Source organism: Pseudonaja textilis, chromosome 2, assembly GCF_049901715.1.
Source record: "Pseudonaja textilis isolate UNSWEBS1 chromosome 2, rPseTex1.2, whole genome shotgun sequence".
In the NCBI taxonomy this organism is placed as follows: Eukaryota; Metazoa; Chordata; class Lepidosauria; order Squamata; family Elapidae; genus Pseudonaja; species Pseudonaja textilis.
Genome location: NC_141991.1, coordinates 198,607,536 through 198,620,742, shown reverse-complemented (window position 1 = coordinate 198,620,742; position 13,207 = coordinate 198,607,536). Strand labels below are relative to the sequence as shown.

The 13,207-nt window shown below is 37.3% G+C and overlaps 1 protein-coding gene across 5 annotated transcripts in view; it reads right to left on the bottom strand.

The window, feature by feature from the left end:
• AOPEP (aminopeptidase O (putative)) overlaps positions 1-13,207 on the bottom strand; it is a 200,943-nt gene that overhangs the window by 6,110 nt on the left and 181,626 nt on the right. The gene's annotated exons all lie outside the window — the stretch shown is intronic.

Sequence of the window (13,207 nt, the reverse complement as noted above, 5' to 3'; positions counted from 1 at the left end):
AAGAGGATAGAAGGAATGTATATAATCCCCCAAATTGTTGGGGAGATGTGCCACAGAACTGTTTTCACATGTATCCATCTTGGGAATTGTTTTCTCATACAGGCAAGAGTGTGTATGAACTTGAATTAGTGGAGCTTGTCATGTAAATCTCTCCATAAAGAAATTGTCTCCCTCTTCTTCTTCTTCTTTTTCTTCAGCGTTTGTCTCGCGCTCAGGCGAGGTCCGCTAATGTCCGCTTGCGTTTTTTCACACGGATCGGGTAGTCTCCGTGCGCATCGGGCCCGGACGCAGCCGCCATAGCTTTCTCACACGGTGCAGGTGCGCCGTGCTTTCTGCGTGGGCCATTTCGTTGATTTTTGGCGCAGGCCAATGGTCTCCTGCGCCCGTCGGTTCCCCCAAACGCGGTAGCATTGGGCGTGTGTTTTGTAGTGGACGTTTCCACCATGTTGATGCGGCATTTGAGTACTCCAGCCGGCCTGTCGCGTGGGCCTGTCGTCGGAGGGTCTGCTCTCAGTTACGGTCAGCGTTTGACGGCTTCGCGCATCCAGGGGACACCACTTGGAGGTGGCAGACCACTCGTTCCAGAGATTAGGTACTTTCAACTGATTGTAGCACTTACATTCACCCACATTCACACAGCTCAATAGTCCTGTGCTATAGAGGGACAACGGCCCTTTTTAAACATTAAGCTAGGGTCATCTTCCTTCACTCTTCCCAAAACAGAAGTTGAGGCAGTCTGAAGAATGAAGGCAAGAAGGTGTTGTGGTTGGTTCTCCATTTGTGCCCAGAAATTCTTTCCCAAGCAGCAGGTATTGTTCTGTCTCTTTCAAAGGTCTAGGAAGTTTTGGGGCCTCCATAGGAAAAAAATACCCACCAAAGGAAACTGTAGTGAAAACTTAGTAGTTTTAATTTTGTTACAAGAATTTTGGTATAAGCCATGATTTTACTATCGTCTTTATCATCTTGTCAGCTATAATGAACTACTTGCTTCAACACAGGTTTTTAACTTACTGAGCAAATATGGAAGAAAAAAAACATATATTTTGTCCAATTGCTGATAGGCTATCATGTATCCTCCCTTCCCATCCTAGTGCTTCCTCGCCCTCTTCTATGGCAACCGAAGGAGTAGAAATATAAAGGGTCATCTCACTGAACAATTGATAACATCTCATAGCAAATTAATCAGTAGCTACAAAAGATCAAATACTAACCATTTAATAGGAGGTGGTGAAATAGGCAGAACAATTCCCATTTATTTGCTTGTGGCGTCTTTAACGTATTTAGGCAAGCTCTTTACAGTAATGCAATTAGGATTAAACAATACAATAAACAAAAAAGCAATCTATTCAATGCTTTGCTGTTTATTCTTAGTGATTATCAGAATATAAGCAACCGTGGAATAAAATGATTCGTTTTGCAGACTAGCTCTCTTTCCACATGGCACAGTTCAAACCTGATCAAGAACCTCAGAATTGATACCAGATCTCTTTCATGCTTCCCATTCTCAAATTAACAACTTGTAAATTCACCCAATGTGGACTTGAGCTTTGGCTGCTCCAGAGGAATTTGCCAAAGAATGGACATGGGCTAATTTGTTTCCAGAAGTGGTTCAAAGTTTGGGTTTGATTGTTTATACAGATGTTGAAATGCTAATGGATGCAACTTCAAGCACATTTATACAAGAATAAGCCACCCCAAACACTATGGGTTACAATTGAACTAACTGAACCTAGTTTTATAATCTGGTTTGGCAAATAGTTTAGAATTAATATATATGATAGCTTACCAAACTAAACAATTATCCATTTAGAGAAACATGGAAAGAAGCAACAAATACATAAGAATATTTTCTTAATTTTCCTGGCCCGAAGGATGAAAAAAAAAAACCTACTTCAGAAACAGTCTTTTTATTTAAAAGTAAATCACTGAAATCAATGGCCTTTATAAGTTCTAAGTTCTTGTGTTAATTTTGGATGAAAATCAAAGCATTTAATAATTTCTTCCACTTGGAAAAAATATGTTGCAAACTTATTGTAACGAATCAACAAAATCAGCATTTTGACTACTTTGATAATTTCTCCTTAAACTAATTCCAACAGACGTTTTCACTTATAAGGTTAAGAATCGGTTTATGCACAAACAAGAAAATATAAGAAGAAATGGTTTAGTCAGTGACTTGAAAATACAGTCTGAAAGACAAGTAATTCAGAACATATGCTTTATTTTTTTTAAAAAAAAAAACCCTATTGCTTTAGTCTTTAGAAAAAGTCCACCAACTTCAGGGAGTTAATGGCTGGTTTTAATTTTAAAGATGTCAGGAAAAAAAACCAATTTTGAATTGTAAATTATATCACGTTATAATACAAAAGAAACAAAAGATCCTATACAATATATTACTATAACTTCAGAGGCTTTCAGATCCTCATAGCTTCATACATTTATTCAAACCAGAATAAAAATCAGCTGCCAAGAACAGACTCATTCACATATTCAAACTGCATCTACTTCCTGTTATTTCTAGGTAAGGAAATTGTACATAAAAACCATGTACTGATTCACTTTTCCTGCTAGCACTATGCCTGCAGTATCAAAACAAAAACAAAAAACTCACAATCACAGAAATTACTTCTCACGATACACAAGATAAACCTTGAAGTTATTAGGAGGGTATGTAAGGAAGTTATACACCCTTTTGATATCTGGAAGGATGAAGAACAGTTTACTTAATAAACATCAATCATTTTGCAAAGTAAACATTATTACTTCTGCTTAAAATGAAAGAGCTGAAGAAATGATTAGAGACATTAACATTTAGATCAAAGATTAGGCTATCCTGTAATTAAGAATTCACATAATAATAGTTTCCAGACTATCAGATGCACAATAATACCACAACTGCTAAAATAACCCTGAATTCAACTCTCATAACAGCTGCATTACAGTAAATGTTCACATGCTACCGAGCACATGTTGCAGAGTTGCCTTCATCTGCTTCCCATCTTGCACACTGATCAACGTAACACATATTGTCCCCTCACATAAGCATATTAACCCCCGAAAATGGTTGCTTTGGGCTTATAGATAAGATCCCCTGCTCATCCCCAAGCTTTCCAGCTAAAAGGTTACATTTCTGGGAGTATAGAATAATATTGACCTGAACCCCCAATCTTCGGACTACTCTGAGTCAACGAAGTTCTGTAACAAATCAAAAGCAGCTACTTTATTTGACTTAGAAGTAACTAAAGAGTGCAGCCTTTTGGATTCAAAGGGAAATGATGATTTAAAATGTGTGTGGAGAGGGGCTCATGTAGCACCTGGGATCAACTTAAAGCAACTTTTCTTATCCAAGGATCGCAGGGCTGCCATCTGTAATTGCAATATGATCCCGGGTAAAGGCATCTTTGGTTAAAAAAGACAGGTCTATAGATCCTTGGCAATCCTTATATTGGAAATATAGTACTGTTGTTTCCTTTGAAACAAAACTGCTCCATGTTTATGAACTTTTGAGGGCAAATATATCTTTATCCCTTTTTAAAAATTGGTGTTGTCTGGATTAGCAGTAGTTTAAGTTTAAGAGTGCGTATATGTTATGCACATGGTCTGTAGGAAGAAAGAGGGAGAGAGAAATATGTATACTCCACAATTAGTGATCATACTGTAAAAGATCGCTCTATGTAGCAAGATGGGCGGCCTATAGATTTACCGAATGAATGAATGGATGCATGGATGGATGAATAAATAAATAAATAGATGAATGCCTAAAAGAGCATTATGTAATCATATTTGACCATCTGGGTAATAGTTATTTGCATCTATTGCATATGATTGCTAAGAAATGAAATCTTTCCCCATTCCATGTCAAGTTAGTTGTAGTTATACAATTGTGATTATGTACAGGTAAAGAATTATCTTTAGGACATACTTGGGGTCAGCTGCTGACAGTTTGCAGGGGTTCAGGACAGCCCCTAGCTAAGATTCTGTGCAGTTCAGAGAACCCCCAAATCACACTCCTGGCTGGCCCCATCCATCCCTTCCGGGAGTCTCCACACAGCCTGTTTTGGATGCAAGTCAGTGCAGGGCATGCGCGGAAGGGTGAAAAACAAGCCTCCCGGAAGTTCAGGAAAGCCAGAAATGGGCCCGTTTCTGGCTTCCAGAGAGCCTCCAGAGCCTGGGGAGGCCGTTTTCACCCTCCCAGAGGTTTGAGTAAAAGCCTCCAGAGCCTGGGGAGAGCAAAAATGACCCTCCCCATGCCGTGGTGCAGGAGGCTGACTAGGCCATGCCCACCATGGCCACGCCCACTTAGCAACCCAGAAGAAAACCCATTGCTAAAATTTTTGAAGCCCACCCCTGGACATGCTGTTCACCCATCTCCAACTAATCAGCTATAGCCAGTTACATCTGGGTGAGCCATCTTTGACTTGGATTCCTTTGCTTTACATCATCTACTTTGTGGGGAAGAATTTTAATACATGAGCAGACTTCAAACAGAAGAATGTAATTAATTAGGAGACTAGCATATCCATCAAATACCCTTTCCCCACTTTGAACTGAGACAATTTCTTCAGTTCAAATGACGCAAAAATAGCCATTTTAATTCTGTATAATCAGTTATATTCTTGTTCTTACAATGACTGTGGAATAATTGGATACATACAACCAACCAACCTTCTTGAAATATATTCCATTAAAATTATAACTTTTAATGTGTGCTTTCCAACTGCAGGATTTACTTATTCCTGGATATGGTTCTCTTTCAACAGATTTTTGGCTTACAATAGAGCATTTTCAAACTACCCTAGGAAAGATTATTATAGTCAATTAAAATTTGCCCTTGTTATCAGCTCAGAAATCTTAAAGAAAACATTACTCTCAAAAGCTAGTTTTCAAGACAATGAATTCTAAGTGCTATATAAAATTAATAATAATATGCATTTCAGTCATTTAAAATATTTACCAAAGATTCAAAAACTATAGGAGCATACCATCAATTTTTACGATAGGTGTATCTTCTCTTTCTTTATTTATGAGAATTGTACAGAGTTCTTAGCTAAGTAGCATTGAGAGCAGAGGAAATTATACACATACACACAGACATGTCAAGACTCCAGATTTATATTCATATCTGTATTTCTCTCTATTATGGTAACTAACAGAACATTACTATTAAAATTCTAAAGGAAAATACTGTGGCTTCTACTTTCTTCAGCTCTTTTGGTATGAATAAGAATGTTCAGCAGTCAATTATCAAACCTATTTCTTTTTCTGACCATTTGATGAAGATGTCTATCAGCGATAGAGTAAAATGTGCAGTGGCATTGCCACATAGCCTTTGTGATACCATTCTAGTTGGAAAAGCACAGGAGAGGCCTCCTACCTCCGATGCAAGAGCCACTATGTACAACTTCACTGAAGCAACTTACATTTTTATCCTTTCTAATTTGCTCAGTACAATAAGGCACTTTATGCCTCAGCTGCTACTAGGCCTTCTATTGTATCATGCTGCAATTATGACTATTGGCCTCCTTCTTCAAGAGAAGCAGCTCATATCGGTGCTTCTGGTTTGTTTGCTTTGGAATAAACCAGAGATAAAAGATTTAGTTTGATCTCAGTTTTTGATTCAGCCTTGAAAAAGAAACACGAAAGAAACTCAGGAAGGAGTCCCCTGTTCAACAACCCAGTATGTTCCATCTGAACAGCCTACAGCAGCTGCTTGCTCGTTCATCGTAACCATGAAAATGGAATTCCAGAGTTGTAGGAACATCAACAGAACTTCTTATGTCACCAAGAACCTTAACTTCAAAAGCTGTTATAAGAAAAATGTGTATATGTATTGCTATCTCTATGTGTAACTTCTTCCTAAACTTCCTCCTGATTGGTTGATTGATCAGTTGTGTACCGGTACTCTATAGTAGGTTTCAGCTCCTAGCAACCAGTTAAATAGATTTTTCTCCATGACAAGCTATCCCTAATGATGTTCTCATCACCACTGTGACTCTACAGACTTGGCTGCTGGTTGTCATCTTCCCTTCCCTTCCTCCTTTCTCAGCATTAGAGCCTTCTCCAGAGAATTAGTTCTTCACATAATGTGACCAATTGTAGGATAATTTGAGCTTGTTTGTTTATGGTTTGAGCAACTCTGGGTTGATTTGTTCAAAGAGCCATTTGTTTATTTTCTTGGCTGTCCAACATCAATTCTCCAATACCAAAATTCCAAAATGTCAGTACTCTTCCTATTCTGCTTCTTCAAAGCCAACATTTGCTTCCATAATGTCCTAGAGGAGGGGTCTCCATTCTTGGCAACTTTAAGCCTGGTGGACTTCAACTCCCAGAACTGAGGTCTGCTTAGCTTAAAGTTACCAAGGTTGGAGGCCCCTGTCATAGAGAATACCATGGCTTGCGTGGTTCTGATTTTTCCAGCTATAGACACATCATGGTTTTCTTCAACTTACAGTGTTGACTTTCAGAAGGAAGTCCTGTTTTTATAATTCTTTTCCATGTGTGTACACCATTCATCATTATGACCTCAGTATATTTATAAGCCCCTTCTTTTCACAAACTATTTCTGGGAGCAGGTATACCCTCTACCATTAAAATACAAAGAAGATAAGACAGCCAGGGGGACAAGATTATGCCAGTCTTTCAGACTGCTGTATATATCTATCAGCTTATTACTAATGACTGCTTCTTAACTGATTCCTGCATTGTGACACAAAGTGAACACTTTAGAAAAATGCCTGCCATGGAGTTCTTTAGCAGGTTCAAAGCCAGATGAGACAAATTATTCTAAATCATAACTTTGGATGCTTATTTAGGCACACCTAAAATGAAGTCCCATACAACTTATTGTGCTGGGGAAGTGTTAGGTACATTTTTGACTTTCAGTACTAAAAATGAATTATAGTGCACACAAAAATAAATTAGTGCTTCACAGTAGTTTCCCAACTCCAAGATGGGTATCACGTTGACATTAGGTTATGTTACAGTGTTCGAAATCTCACCCCAGGCTAACTTCTACTTGTATCAAAGAAACAACTGTATAGCTCACAGGAAGATGTATGCTACTGTAGTATCTTACCTCAACAGCTAAGGTTCATTTAAAGAATATCTGCAGTCTACATTAGAGGTTGTATACTACTCTCCCCTTATTTATTCAACTTATATGGCAAATATAGGTTCAGGGAAGATGGATTGGAGGAAATGACCATCATTTTAAACTGGGGGAAGATACATAAATAACTTGTTATACACTAATAACACTACTCTGATAGCCAAAAATGCAAAGGATTGGTAAACTCTTGTAATAAAAGCCAAGGAGCACAGAGAAAAAAATAGGACTCAATTAAATAAGATATCGCTAACAACATCACTCAGCCTTAAAAGTCACAATAAAGATATTGAGGGTGATAGATAGTGTCTGTCTTTTAGGATCTACCTTAAAGGAACCAACACTTAAGTTAAGTTATGCCCAGTATTTCCTAGTCACAGACAATTACAATGATCTAATACATATCGATTTTACAGAAGACAATGTTGAAAAAGCACTACGCAATCGAAAACCATCTCTATCTATTGGACCGGATGGAATATGTGTCTGCTTCTTTAAAAAGCTATCCACTGCCATAGCAGAACCTCTAAGCATAATCTTTGAAAAATCTTTCAGGACCAGCTCCTTGCCAAAACTATGGTCACAAGCCACAGTCATCCCTATCTTCAAAAAGGGAGACCCCAGCCTAGTTGAAAATTACAGACCAATCTCTTTATGCTGCGTCACCTGTAAAGTCATGGAATCAATTATTAACCAATCCATCATCCTCCACTTAGAAACAAACAACCTACTCTCTAATAACAATTTGGTTTCAGGAAAAAAACTATCATGTAACCTGCAACTCTTACACTGCAAAAACATATGGACTACAAAACTCGATCAGGGCAAAGCAATAGACGCAATCTACATAGACTTTTGTAAAGCCTTTGATTCAGTGGTACACAACAAACTACTCCTAAAATTAAAATCTTATGGTATCTCTGGACAACTGTGTAACTGGATAGAAGCATTCCTGTCAAACAGACAACAAATAGTCAAAATTGGAAGTGTCCTATCAAATTCTGTACCTGACAATAGTGGTGTCCCCCAAGGCAGTGTTCTAGGACCAACTCTCTTCATACTCTACATAAATAACCTCTGTGATCATATTAAGAGCAACTACGTTCTTTTTGCTGATAATGTAAAGCTGTTCAACACCACAGACTACTACTACCCTTCAAAAAGATCTTGACTATGTATCAGAATGGTCAAACAAATGGCAACTTCAAATCTCAACAAATAAATGATCTGTCCTACATATTGGCAAAAAATATCAGAAAATAAAATACAGGCTGAATAGTCAAGACCTTGTTGATGATCCAAATTCTGTCAAGGATCTTGGAGTACTCATCTCTAATGACCCAAGTGCTAGAGCCCACTGAAACTACATAGCCAAAAAGGCGTTAAGAGTTGTTAACCTAATCTTATGTAGCTTTTTCTCTGGTAATATTACACTAATAACTAAAGCATACAAAACATTTGCTAGACCAATACTCAAATACAGCTCATCAGTCTGGAACCCACATTAATATCTGATATTAACCCAGTTGAGAAAGTCCAGAAATATTTCACAAGAAGAGTTCTCCACTCCTTTACTCATTGTAGAATATCTTATGCCACCAGACTTGAAATTCTAGACCTAGAAAACCTAGAACTATGCCACCTTCAGTCCGATCTAAGTATAGTATATAAAATCATACATTGCAATGTCCTACCTGTCAATGAATACTTCAGCTTCAACCATAGCAACACAAGAGCAAACAATAGATACAAACTCAAGGTCAATCGCACCAAACTTGATTGCAGGAAATACGACTTCAGCAACAGAGTGGTCATTGTCTGGAATACTCTACCTGATTCTGTGGTTTCTTCCCCAAACCCCAAAAACTTTAACCTTAGACTGTCTATTATTGACCTCATCCCTTTCCTAAGAGGTCTGTAGGGTGTGTGCATAAGCGCGCCAATGTGCCTACTGTCCTTGTCCTATGGTTTCTTTTATTTTTTTTATTTTTCTTATATGTATCCATGTATTCATAACTATGTTTTTACTTATACCTATTATCTTGTAAGCAATTGACAAAAATAAATAAATAATAAATAAATAAATAAATAAATAAATAAATAGACATCGCTAATGGCCTTGGAAAACTTATTGAAATGCCATGAAGTATCTATCTATACCTACAAAGATCAGAATTGTGCAAGCAATACTGATGGAGTCTATGGAACCAAAAGTTGAATCTTGAAGAAACAGAAATATTAATTCTTTGGACATTGGTGTGAAGAAGATTCCTCAGAATGTCACAAACAGCCAAGAAAACAAATTACACTCTTTCTGAAATATCCAATTTTGGGTTTTTGGTTTTGAAGGATGATTTCAGATGAAGAACACCAGTTCTAGCAGCTAAAAGATATTATACACTTGCTCCATTCCCACCTACCCGCCTTACATCGGAGTTTTTAATGAAGGAAGAAAAAGAAGGAATCTGCACTAGAAATATACAAGCAGTTTTGTCTCAAAATAATTATTTGCAGCCCTTCCAATAATATTTTTGCAATGTTTCAAGATAAAGCACCCCAAAATTTGGAATATCATTTACAATTGAATTCCATATTTGTTATATGTAACAGTTATTAGTGTACTCATCTTCTCTTTATATAAGGTGGGGAAATGACTATCTATAAAGAAACATAACTATGGATAAGCCGAAATGTATTTATTTGTGCATTTGTTTTCTGCTTTCCTCCATGATTTTACAGTTGCCGTATACTGCATGTTCTTTTCTCCTTTTTTAACACTCAAAATAACCGAGCATTATGTTAAGGAGACACAGAGAGAGAGACACAGAATGAATGGTCCACAGCTTCTCTGAGGTGCAACCCTACATTTCTTAGTCACCCTAAATTTCTTAGTATATTGTCATAGTTTTTTTTTAAATAAAGTAAAAATTTTTAAGTCAGACATTTAAGGGGAGAAAAGAAAATACTTTAGCCATGACTTTGTCCCCAAAAGGTGTGGGGGATATATATTTTTTTCCTAAACAAATGCTGTGTGGTAGCAAACTTGCCAAAGGATTAAGCAGAACAGATGAGACACTGCCCAATTCAAAAGCTAGTAAACAAAAATACCACTTTGTGGTAAACATGTTCTCTAATGCCTGCCAGGTTTTCATGGTTTGGGAGATGGATAGAAGTTATCTTCTTCTATGCATATAATTCATTTGAGAAACTCAAGAGTTCTCTATAGTTTATAGCAACATAACTCTGGCTTGTGAAATAAGATTTCACAGTTTCATATGCTTCTTTACTACAGCAGAACAGTTGTGTAAGTGTTATTAGGCATCACTGGATATTATGCATTGCATTGCTCGTATTTTCTGCAAAAGCAACCCGCTTTCATTCTGCTTCCTTTTTCTTTCTCCTCTGCCCTCTTGAATATTTACTCTCAAAGACTTGATCCACAGCGTGTCTTAAGCTGCTGGAAGTAGAAAAATTTCATGGAATAAAGTTCTATAGTCTACGAGGATTGCTTTAAATGGAGCCATTCAGGAACATAATATACAGGAAGGGCACAGCAGCTAATGTGAGAGCTGATTTTTTTTATTATATATACAACTGACCGGGAGCATGATGATCAGCCCTATCACATGAATAATAGAAACACAAATGTTTGCAATATTTCAACAGATCAATTCTAACCCCAGCTTCTCATTTTTAATAAGAAATGACCATATCTTAGCTTTCCAAATAATTTTGAAAATAAGACAACCATTCTTTATCCCAAAACAGTTTTAGGGTGAGATCATACCACATGCAACTGCTGCAGGAAGCATGGCTGGTGAATAAATGAGGCAGCTCCTTTTCAGTGTGGTTTTCAATTCTGAACTCTTCTGAATAAAGTAAAAGCACATTTTTTTAGTGTAGCTTCAGTTTTAGCTGCTGTCCTCACCTCAGTTTGAGGCTTTCAGTGTTTGGTGCGCACTTCGTATTCTTAACTTTGCTAGTATTGCCAGATTTCTTGTTTTAAAGGCCCAATTCTACGTCTACGTGCATGTGTTTGTGTGTGTGCTAGTTTGTCGACTTTTTGGATAGAAAAACAATTGATACATTGTGATAAAAGCAACATAAGTGGTCCTCAACTTACGACCACAAGTGAGCTCAAAATTTATGTCGTTAAGTGAGAAATTGCTTAAGTGAGTTTGGCCCCATTTTAAGACTTTCCTCGCCACCTTTGTTAAGTGAATCACTGCAGTTCTTAAATTAGTAACATGGTAGTTAAGTTAATCTGGTTTCACTTTGCTTGTTAGAAAGATACAAAAGAGGATCACATGGCCCTTGGACACTGCAACCATCATAAATATGAGTCAGCTGTCCAGCATCCCAATGTAAATCATATGACCGTGGGCATGCTGTAATGGTCATCATGAAAAATGGTCATAAATCACTTTTTTTCAGTGCTGTTGTAACTTTGAACAGTCATTAAGTGAACTGTTGTAAGTCAAGGACTAGCTGCATTTGGCATCTATTGGTAGAAAAGATGTGAATCCCTGAAATAAAGTTAAAAGACCACTCCAAAGCCAGTTTACACTGCAAATACACTGATGGCCATTGCAAATCCAGCCCTTCACTTAAACTGGGATTACAGAAACCATGAGGAACGTCCGGCCGTTTTACTTCCTGATCTGCCTTTTGACTAGACAGAACCAGGTGAATCCTTCTGGATTAAGTTAACTTTCTTTGCCTTTATCAATTCTTCACATACATTGGGCATCAGTTGAGAATTAGGTTGAGATGGACTGATAGAAACCAGTCTCCTCCAGTTTGAGATTTTTCAAAGATGGGCATGCTAATTTGGAATTTGGGAAATTCCCAATTCCAGGAACATCTGTAGGACAGTACGTTGGATAAAAGCAGTAATAGCAAATTATATTCATAAAACTGACGGAAACATGTTTTATTTACTATTTGAACTTGCGATCCTGTCTAAAAACTATGATTCTACTGTATCAACCATTGCATGTCAGATTTATATCCCTTTCTGTCAGCAGAAACAGGCCCTCAGCAGAGATCTCCTCAGGGCATTTCTGATGCCATGGAAACATGGGTAATGATTTTTTCGAATCTCTCCTTTTTCTAACTAGATTAGATAGGCCAAATGGAGAAACTGAGAGAAATAATGCTGCTGTTTTCAGCAGGAGCCAAATTCTCTTATCACATCTAGTTTAGATTGACATAATCTATGTAAAATCTTTAAGTATTCCCATTACTCCCCAGGAGATCAGGCCGAGGTCTTTCATATCATTACTACTGAAATAGTCAATGTCTGAAGTAGAGACATTTGGCAAGCAAAACCATCCTCTTCCACTGAGTTCATTCATTGAAAAAGAAGCATTACCTGGCCTTGAAAAGAATTTGAACCCAGAACTACTATTAATTATCAAAGAATACGAACTGGCTCAATGCAAAATAAGTGAAAAAAGATTTGACCAAGGGATTTGTAATTTGGCCCTGCCATCCGTTTGATACAGGTTACAATGCCCATACAGGTTTCAATGGTCACATAACCAAGAGCAACATGAATCTGACAAGTATGTATCAAAATAACTTTTACATAATTTATTTATTAAATGTATATGCTGTCGATCTCCCGCTAAGGTGACTTGGGCTCGTGTTGCATTCTGTTCTTGTGTCTACACCCTCCTTAACATTCCTACTGTGCTTATAAAGCGGATTTTATTTTTTTTATTTTAATCCCAACACTAAAATATGAAGAGCTTTGACTCATTCATTTTTTTGTCTTCCGGTTGCCTATAATCTGTATTTTTTGAGTTGAACTCTTCTATATGCTTTACTTTGCTGGACAGACACTTTGAAAAAAAAAGCAGCAACATATAACAGGATGCTAAGTGTTTGTAAATAATATGCATATTTTCTTCTATGACTGCTCAACCTGAAGTGTCAAGAAATAAACAAGATATCTACAACTAGCAACAAAAAGAGGAAAATTAACCAGTGATCAATCATTTGGAAGGAGAAACAAGAGGGACTGTGGCATATTTAAATGGTTCTTGAGAATAAGAGCCAAAACTTGATTTCACTGATTCTTGGCAGCGAAAACCCTAA